Source organism: Echinops telfairi, unplaced genomic scaffold (genome assembly GCF_000313985.2).
Source record: "Echinops telfairi isolate 266 unplaced genomic scaffold, ASM31398v2 ScPeMD7_7465;HRSCAF=8503, whole genome shotgun sequence".
Classification (NCBI taxonomy): Eukaryota; Metazoa; Chordata; class Mammalia; order Afrosoricida; family Tenrecidae; genus Echinops; species Echinops telfairi.
In genome coordinates this window covers 2,901,055-2,910,366 of record NW_022111365.1, presented here as the reverse complement: position 1 = coordinate 2,910,366, position 9,312 = coordinate 2,901,055, and the positions used below count along the sequence as shown (strand labels likewise).

General features: G+C 40.5%; 1 non-coding gene across 1 annotated transcript; it reads left to right on the top strand.

Moving 5' to 3' along the window:
* Positions 1-8,003: 8,003 nt before the first annotated feature.
* Positions 8,004-8,108, top strand: LOC115873148. Its single transcript, XR_004048250.1, has one exon. It is a non-coding gene; the product is annotated as a U6 spliceosomal RNA (small nuclear RNA).
* Positions 8,109-9,312: the final 1,204 nt, after the last annotated feature.

Genomic DNA, 9,312 nt, shown 5'->3' with positions numbered 1-9,312 from the left:
CTATTGATGCTTGCTCATTCCTTTCCTTGGTTAGATTTTTCAGCCGTCTGTCAATTCTGTTGATCCTTTCAAAGAAGCAACTTTCTGCTGCATTGATATTTTTCACTGTCTCTTATCTCCCCACTCATTTAACTCTGCTGTGGTTTTTATTATTTCTTTTCTTTTACTATTGGAGAGGTTGTTCTGTTGACTCTGTTCTAGTTGGTGGGGGTTTTTGATATCGTATCAGTCATAAGTCTCTTTCTTTTTCATATTTGCACATATTGTTATCAAGCTACCTCTGACAACTGCTTTTGCTGCATACCATAGATTTTGGTACATTGTATTCTCATTCTAATTAGCTTCCAGAAGCTTCCTAATTTCCTTTGTACTGAGAGCCAGTACCCATTCATGTTGCAGAAGATCATTACTCATCTGTCAGTTGTTGCGCCTTGTTTTTCTGGTCATCCTTTTGTTGATTTCCAGATTTATGGCACCGTGTTACAAGAGGGAAATGTGAGTGATCTCTATGTGTTTTAATGTACACAGGCTTGACTTTTGTCCCAGCATGTAGTCTGTTTTCGAATATGAGCCATGTGTATTTGAAAATAATGTAATTTTTTTTTTTGCATTTGGATGTACAGCTCTATAAATGTCTCTCAGGTCCAATTGCCTAATTGTAGTGTTCAGATTTGTAGCCTCCTTGCTGAGCTTCCTTCCCAGTGATCCATCTTTGTTTTATAGTGGTGTATTAAAGTCACCTATTATGATTGTGTTTGTGTTCTATTTCTCTTTTTCTACGTGATTTATTTTTTCATATTTTGAATAGTTTGATGAACTTTGTGGGTCTCTCATTAGGCGTGGGTATATTTATTTTGCTTACTCTTTCCTGGTCTACTGATACTTTGAGCATTAAATGGTGCCCATCCTTGTTTCTTGTTATGGTTGGAACCTTAAGGTCAATTTTGTCAGAGATTAGGATTGCAAACCCTGCTTTTTTAAAGTTGCCATTTGCCTGGTGAATTTTCTGCTAGCCTTTATTCTTAGCCTATTTTTGTCTGCAAGCTTACAGTGTGTCTCTTGCAGGCAACAGACTGATGGGTTGTTTTCTGAGCCAGTCTTCTAACATTTGTCTTTTAATGGGTGAGTTTTGACCATTGACATTCAGAGTTATTACTGTCATCTGTGGATTCATTGCAGTCATCTAGTACTTTTGGTGTTAGGTGTTTTCCTATCTAACTTAATATCATTGTGCTGTGTTTATGTGGGGCCTCATTCTTGCCTTCTTTTCCCTCTGAGGCAATGTAATCTTGGTAATTATTTTCAGTGTGTTGACTTTTGGATGGAGTGGCGCTACCCTGTTTCCCCAAAAGTAAGACATCCCCCGAAAATAAGACCTACTTACACTTTTGCCTCTTGCTGAAATATAAGGCATCCCCCAGAAAATAAGGCCTTCCTGAAAATAAGACCCCCTGAAGCTACCGTAACTCTGGACTCTGGACCGTAGCGGCAGGCGCTGCCACGCAGCTCACTGTTGGCCGCAGCACAGCCGGAGCAGACAGGAAGTATGAGATCTCTTTTAATAAAACAATAAGCAATACATGTGTACCATATTCTTCATGGAAAAATAAGACATCCCCTGAAAATAAGACCTAGCACATTTTTGGGAGCAAAAATTAATATGACACTGTCTTATTTTCAGGGAAACAGGGTATATGCAGTCTCCTATTTGTGCTTGGTGGATGTTGGTCTTCTGACCACACTGAGTCAGTAAAGATTTTTTGCAGCGTTGGGTGTCTTATGGCATATTTATTGAGTTTTTCCTTGTCTGGGAAGACTGTCACCTCACTGTCTATCTTAATAGACAGTCTGGAAAGGTAGAGGATTCTCTGGTTAGTGTTATTTTCTTTCAGCTTTCTGAAGACGTTATTCCACTCTGTCCCCTTCATCATATCTGCGGACAGATCTGAGCATATTCTTACCTGAGCACATTTTATGTGATTGCATTTTCTTTACTTTTGCTGTACTTAATTCTTTCTTTTTTTCCCTCAAAATTGGATAATTTAACTATTATGTGCCTTAATGTGTTCTTCCTGTGGTTTAGTCTAATTGGTATCTTCTCTGCTTCCTGTATGAATGCCTGGCTTTCATTCATTAAGGTGGAGAAGTTTGCTTCTAGGAATTCCCTTGCTAAATTAGCTATTGACTTCTTCACTGTGTCTTGTTCTGGTAGACTAATTAGTAGACTAATTATTCCAAAATTGTACCTCTTCAGAGCATCTGTCATTGTCCACCTGAGCATTCTTCCACCTCTATGATTATCTTTTTGACTGTCTTTCTTGTTTGCTGAAGTCTACCTGATTGTCCTCCTGATCGCTGGTATAATTCTTCACCTATTCTAGTCTATTGGTGTGTTAGTCTGGGTAGAATAGAGAAACAAATCCACAGAAACGCATATATGTATAAGAGACAGTTTTATATATAGGATAAGTGTACATTCAGAAAGCATCCCAACCCAGTCCAGCCCAAGCCCATAAGTCCGACTTAGCTCATATGTCCAATACTGATCTACAAAGTCCTCCTTAAACTCACAGAACACACACAATGATGCTGAAGGCAGGCGGATCACAGCCTAGTGGGTAGAAAGTCTTTGAATCCAGTGGCGCTGTAAGTAATTCAGTGCTGGCAGGGGTCTCCATGAGGCTTCTCTAGCACCCAGGGCTGCATCAGGATAAGTCCATGTGGCTTCTCCTCAGGGATGTATCACAGGAAGTAAGCCTTGCCAGCTGAAGCAAGCTAAGGCAGCTGCCCCCTAGTCCAGCCATCAGAGAGCATGACACCTGAGAACCAGAAAAATGCGGCTCACCAAGCCATTTATCTCTTCCCCTTCAATTAACCCCACATGTGTTTATTGGCCAGGTTGGCACAATAAACCTTATCTATCTCAGTTGGTGAGGTCTATTATCTTGTGTTTTGTTTCTGTTACTTCATACAGTAGTTCTTGTGTTTCCCTTTGGTGCCTGGACTTCATCCCTTCTATCGTGGACATCATCTCCTCTATCATTGCATCCTTATTATGTGTTGATTTCCTCATAGCCTGTATTACTCAAAGCAGCATTCTGAATATTTATTTTATTGCAGATCAATGTGTATTTCTTCAATGAGTGCTGTTACATTAAGGACCTCTTTTGCTTTTGCAGTTTGCTTTTCTTGTTCTCCTGTTGAGAGTGTTGAGGTATATTTCTGTCTGCATGTCCGTTTGGAAGAACTGGGCCCCATGCTGTGGGGACTTGAGCTCTTTCTCTGTGTGACTGGTAAGAGTGCTTTCAGGGACTACCTGTGGCCTACTATGGGAGTGGGTCAGACTGAGGTGTAGGTGAGGTGCTGTGTTGACTCAGTGGCCAGTCTGTGGGGGCTTCAGAGGGTGTGCTGAGGTCAGCGACTGTAGATATGCCATTGGGCTGGGTTGGGATAGGTTTGCAGTGTGGGCACAGGCCTGGTCTGCACTGTCTGCCACAATCTGCAGTATTTTCAAGACTCTCTGTGGAGCCCCAAACTGGTAGAGAAAGTTTTTGGCCTGGGCTGTGCCTTTCAACTGCTGGGTTTTACTGTTTGTTAAGTTAAAATCCTAGGATGTGCTATGGGGATTAGAGTTCTGCCTGTCTTGTTATGTTAATGATTAGCTAATAGACCAGACCAGATTTCAGGTGGCTTACATTCAAAGTTAGGCAAAAGAACACAGCCTGGATTGTAAGCATTTAATTTTTTTTTCTTTTTATAATGGGCTTGTGGGATGTCCTGGTATTGGCTCTGCTATTTAGCTGAGTGGTTTGTGGGCAGACTGGATCTGAATTCTTCCCAAGCTGCACTCCTGTGCCACTCCCAGTTCTCTCCTGCACAGCTATATCTAGGGTAAATATCCCAGGGGCTCCTCAATTGCTGCAAATTAGTGACTAATTATCTATTGTTACCCATGCTGGCAGGTGCAGAGCTGGGGAGAGGGGGTGAAAGGATGTCTGATGTAGTCACAATGTTCCTTGCTGAGGATGGAGGATGCAAAGCTAGAGAATTCAGGAGTGGGTTGGAGAGCAGAGAAGGGAACTGGGGTTTGAGGCTTGTGGTTAGTGCTCCAAAGCTTTCCATGAGCCTCATATTATGACCACCTTTAGACAGCAGCCTGGGGAAATTACTGCATGCTGCGAGTCTCAGATCTTGGGGTGTAGGAAGGGGTGGCTTGTGTCATTCCACTGGAACTCCTGTAGGAATAGCGGATCCCGCAGGCATACAAGATGTACTCAGAGTGTTTCAGTGAGTTCTCACATCGCTCCGTGGGCAAGAATCACAGGTAGAGGTCTAAAGCAGACCCTTAGTACACTGAATCTATTTTTAGCACCCAGCCTTCCAATATTGGCCTCATTACCTCTTAATTTTCTCATCTAACAACAGGAGCATGGGGCAGGTGATTCTACCTGGGTGCCACTTTGACTCCTCTGACAGTCATTCTTAATATGGGCACAATGTTTAACTTCTCCATGGTTCTGGAGCTTGGTGTCTAGTCCTTTCCAAACATGTAGCTCCTTTTTTCCGAAGTCCATCCCTTTTAAACTTCACTAAAGATAGAACCTGAGTTAAGACCCTTACCTTGCAACATAGGGCAGCTCTGTCGAACGCTTATTATTTTCTGCTCAGGGTAGCTAGTAAGGCTATCCGGCACTCCTACACGTACACATTTTCTTGCCTCTCAATACATGTGTTTTGGTCACTGTGTCTCACTTTCAAGTTTTCTCTATTGTTTAACATCTTGTTATTTTTCTCATTTTTGCTTATTTCATTCTAGCAAAAATGTCCTGAAATAGCTGTTTATACAGAATGGACAGAATGTGACACTATGTTTCTTCTAAAGCAGTATTCAAGACTCTATACAAAGAGTTCCCGAGTCACAAAGGCTGTGCCTCTCCATTCTGACTCAAACACTGCTGCAGTCAGAGAATATCTCCGCAATTTGTTTTATCTTCTACATAATGTGCAGAGTGGTGACAATCACAAAGTCTTTGCAAAATAAGGAGACATTGTAGTAATTGTCTTCTCAGAAATTATGAACCCTTCTAACGCACACTAATATATACGTAGATTCATTTTAACTACAAAAATGCCTCTGGCATTGAACTTACTACTATTTTAACCAGGAGATTAAAAGGTAATTATCATTACTCTATCTCCTGATATGGCTCAGAGGTTCCTTTAGGATTGGCCATTAGTCCAGAGATGAAGACATGAAATTTCATACACTCATGACCTATGCTGTAGGATTAATTTATGACCATGAAAAAAAAAAGTGTGTTCCTTGTGGGTATATGTGTGGGTGGTGAATCCCTAAGAGTTAATCTGGCAACTACTGATGACCACTGATAAGCAGATATCTTTGTTTTATTTTTTCTATACATTCCCAATGCATATAGCAATGTATAACATATTGTTCAAAGAATAAATGAAGGAAGGACTCCTGAACAGAAACAAAGAAGCTCATGATTAGAAAAAAAGCATAAATATGAAAAGGTCCCTGAAATTTTTGAGTTCCTACATCTAGGTCCCCCCAAATCCCATTCTCATGCTGCCCTCCTCGGGGTTAAGGAAGCCAGTGGTGTCTTCTTTTTATATAAGCTGCTTTGAATTTAGTTTCTGTCATTTGCAACCCAAATCCTCCAAATTAATTGCCTACCTAGTACCTATATGCAATTTAACATAAATTTAAACATATTTACCTATCTAATTAAACCATAACCAAAAACATCCAAGACCATTAACATCAAGTCAATTCTGACTCATAATGATATTTTATAGAGTTTCTGAAGCAGTAAATATATACTGGAGCTGAGAGCTTCACCTTTCTTATTTACTGACCTAGCTAGGAGGGAGATTAATGTTTCATCAAGGGGAGGCTGGCATGACTGTGATCTTCAAATATAATTTATGAGTGGCTGATGACAAAGGTGTTATCGAAAAATACATGAGGAGGTCATTGCAGCTGAAAAGATTACATAGAGTGGTATCTAGATGCGGGTCAAGAGGAAACTCATTGTCAAAGTGAGAGTGAAGACAGAGGAGTGGTACCAGACAAGGTCAAAAAGATGCAGCAGGAATTTTGAATAAACTTACATTTAGAATCCAGATGCTAGGTTTACTTCCTATCACTCCTTCTCTGTTGCGTCCCGGCCTGCGGGACGCAGGAGCAAGGGCCCTGCGGGGAAAGTGGAACCTGGATGGAGAAAAGAGACACGTAGACGTGGAGCAAGACAAAACTCTGATCAAGCTCATTTATTTGGGCAAAGCTGGGGTATAAAAAAGGGGGAACTGGGAGGTGCATATTTTAATAAGGTGTGCGACACAGCATCCAATCCAACAGGTACATTAATGAAGCATAAGAACGTTAACCAATCAGCTGTAGGTAAAAGGGCGCGCACTAGTTCTCAAAGACGTCCTGCATGCAGATTAAGGTCCATCAGGTGTAAAGCAAAGTCCATCTTAGTCCAATGAGCGCCTGGCATTATTAACCAATGGGTGAAAAGGTCAACTTTACAACTGCCCGTGCTACAGAGCACGTAGCTAGGAACGTGGAGGCAGGAATTTAGGCAGGGCCTTACAGGTTTTGCAAATGAAAGACTAGGAAGCAGCCAAGTTCGGCTCAGGCTGAGGCTAAGGCCTTAAAGGCCACCGGCTCCCAACACTTCTCTTCATTTTTATTTCTCTCAATGGTTTGAACAGCTTATCCATAGACCGGTATGTTCTAAAGAATGTGACTCATATCAGGAATAAAGTACATATTACAAATCAGTCTCTGATGTCCCAATTTCCTGAGAAGTGTACGTAAAATGCCAAGTATGCAGGCTTTTCAGTCATCTAAGGAGAGATAATTACTTGGGGCCAGAAACTAAGGAGAGGTTTCTGGCCCAAACTAATTATATTCCAATTTTTTGCCTCTGTTCTTGAGAAATGAACTAAATTTCAACGAATGTGAATAAAGGGCATCTAAAGGGCACTGTCATTGAGTGCTCACAGCTGCACCAATATGTATCAGCATGATAAATGGAGAAAGTATTAAAGTTGTGAAGGATTTCATCTTGCTTGTATCTACAATCAATGCTCATGGGAGTAGTAGTCAAGAAGTCAGGTGACACATTACATTTGGTAAATCTGCCACACAGACCTCTTTAAAGCAATGATTCCCTCATTGAAGTGTTGATGAGGAAGGATGTAACTTTGAGGACTCAGTGTGTCTGCCCCAAACACTTCATAGGCATAGGAAAGCTGGACAGCAAATACAGAAGATGAGAGAAGAACTAGTGCCTTTGAATTATGGCATCGAGAAGAATATCGAAAGCAGTGCTGCCAAAATGTGTTAGTCTGTGTTGATTAGAGAAACTTCTGCATTATCACCAACCCCCATTGTTTTTGCCAAGTGTTGCATGTCCAGTCACTTATGAGCTTAATCTGTCCAATCCAACAACACTAAATAAATAAACACATTACAAGCATCAGACTTTAACAAAGGGGCTCAAAATGCCTCCTGAATCTCTAGTGAATCATGATACCAAAAGGAGGAAAGAGAGAAAGAAAGAGAAAAAAAAACTTGCACCAGTCAAATGCAACATTTCTGTGATCACTTTAGCTTAATTGCTACTATACTATACTTGAAAATCATTTAGCCTAGAAAAGCTCACCAAATCTATAATCTCTTAGGTAATTACTTTTCATTTTGCTGAGTTTTCATGATTCATTTACAATTATGGAATGACTCTGTTCCTGCCACAGAGAATGACAACAGACAAACTCCTCTAGCACCTCTTCATGTATCCCAGCTTCAGGTAGGGTTCTCTAGAACAGGGATTTTACAAAAGACCAGTCGAGTAAACAATGAGTTCTACCTGAAGAAAGGAGCAAAGAGGACAGTGTTGCAAGCAGGGAATATAATGACCAAGTGAGTCAAAGTAATGTCTAGCAAATTTTAAAATAACATTGAACTGGTTATGCTTGCTTCAGCAGCATATATTCTAAAAGTGGAGTGCTAGAGAAGATAAGCGTGGCTCCTGAACCAAGACGACACACAAATATCTGAAGCATTCCAAGTGTACTGGTTAACAAAATAATTCAATTGGTTTCTCTTTCATGTTTAAACTATGCCTGTTCTTTAAAAAGGTATAAACCTATGCTTAGAAACATGATCAAAGCAGTAGTTGATTTGAGGCTGTATGTAGTTCTGGAGCTTGTACATGGATCAAGAGGCAGTTGTGCCTACAGAACAAGGACATACTGCCTGGTTTAAAATCAGGAAAGGTGTATATGTCAGGGTTGTGTCTTCTCACCATACTTGTTGAATCTGTACACTGAGCAAATAAATAATCAGAGAAGTTGGCTCAGATGAGGAAGAATGTAGCATCAGTTAGGGAGGAAGACTAATTAACAACCTGTGATATACAGGTGACACATCCTTGACTTGCTGAAAGTAAGGAGGAATTGAAGCACTTGCTGATAAAGACCAAGGATTGTTAGGCACACTTTCATCTTCAAACTAACATCCCTGCTCTTCAATTATCTAAAGAGGTCTTGTGCAGCATACTTACCTAATGCAACTTGTCTTTTGATATCTTGACTGCTGCTCCCATGTGCAGTGATTGTGGATCCACCCAAGACAAAATCCTTGACAACTTGAGACTTTTCTCCATTTATGATGTTATCTATTGGTCCAGCAGTGAGGATTTTGGTCTCCTTAACATTGAGTTGTAATCCATACTGAAGACTATAATTCTTGATATTCATCAACAAGTGGTTAAAGTCCTCCTCGTTTCCAGCAAGCACAGTTGTGCTAGCTGCATAAAGCATGTTGTTAATAAGCCTTGTTCAATTCTGATGCCACGTTCTTCTTCCTATATCCATTTTCTCTATGATTTGCTCAACATACAGATTGAACAAGAATGATGAGAGGATAAATCCCTGATGCACACTTTCCTGATTTTAAACCATGCAGCATTCCCTTGTTCTGTTTGCAAAACTGCCTCTTGATACGTGTACAAGTTCCTCATTAGCACAATGAAGGGTTCTGGAATTCACCTTCTTATCAAGGTTTCATAAGTACATTCCTAGATGCATTTAAAATTTTATTGTGTATTCAGTAACATGAGAGGACCTTTACTTAAGCTTGGATGAACTTGATAGTACAGGTACTAAGGACTTTTATTATATTGCAATAGTTATGGTGTCTGGAGCAGTCAAGACCATAGCTTCACTTTATTCTGTGCTTGTTGGTCCACTCCAGTAGTGTTATATCAGGAATTGGTA